General features: G+C 46.6%; 1 non-coding gene across 1 annotated transcript; it reads right to left on the reverse strand.

Annotated features, from left to right (window-relative positions):
* Window positions 1-298: 298 nt before the first annotated feature.
* Window positions 299-369, reverse strand: TRNAE-UUC (transfer RNA glutamic acid (anticodon UUC)). Its single transcript has one exon. It is a non-coding gene; the product is annotated as a tRNA-Glu (tRNA).
* Between the last annotated feature and the right edge of the window lie 594 nt (window positions 370-963).

Genomic DNA, 963 nt, shown 5'->3' on the forward strand with positions numbered 1-963 from the left:
AAAATTTCAAAGTGCTCACCTACCACTTGGGAAGGCTTCAGGGCTGGGACAGATTCTTGCACAGTGAACCCCTGGTTCATGGTAGTTACAAAATTGTTTTGTTTTTAGCTGCTGTTGAGTTGCTGCTGACTCATAGCAACCCCACCTGGATCAGATTGTTGTGATCCATAAGGTTTTCACTGGCTAATTTTCAGAAGGAGATCACCAGACATTAGTATAGAAGATCCACTGAAACCTGTTCAGCATCATAGCAACACACAAGCCTCCACTGACAGATGAGTGGTGGCTGTGCATGTGGTACCTTGGCTGGGAATCAAACCCAGGTCTCCTGCATGAAAGGCAAGAATTCTACCACTGAACCACCAATGCCCTTGTAGTTGCTTACACTGTAGGACTGATCCTCTAACTCCTGACTTCCAGTCCAGAGTAATGTCTTTGGTAAATCCTGGAGAATGAAATTCCAGCCATCCCCAAGGGACCACCTGCAAAAGGCATGGGTGGCACAAAGGGACCTGTGCATCAAGCTCCCAGAGCTTCTGCTGCAGAGACCCCACAGCCCCTCTCTTAGGCATCCCACTCTATTCTTTCCCTTTCTGGCTCTTCTCCAGCCTTCCCTCTTTGCACACAGGCTGAGGCCCCACCTGCCCCTGCCCTGGCCCATCTCAGTGTTTCCCCCCTTCTCCATCCTGGGGAGCTATTTTGAGTTTGGGGTCATATGAATGATGCAGGTGACTCAGGAGGCTTTTCTACCTTGGTAGCAGGTTGCACAATGATGTGAAGCAGAGAAAGGCACAGACTCAGCAGAGGGAAAACAAGTGAAACTGCTGAAAGGTTATTCTAGGAAAATATTTCTTTCCCATTTTTTTTTTTTTTTATTGTACTTCAGGTGAAGGCTTACAGAACAAATAGTTTCTCATGAAACAGTAGTACACATATTGTTTTATGACACTGGTTAACAACCCT

Source organism: Trichechus manatus, unplaced genomic scaffold (genome assembly GCF_000243295.1).
Source record: "Trichechus manatus latirostris isolate Lorelei unplaced genomic scaffold, TriManLat1.0 scaffold00077, whole genome shotgun sequence".
Lineage (NCBI taxonomy): Eukaryota > Metazoa > Chordata > Mammalia > Sirenia > Trichechidae > Trichechus > Trichechus manatus.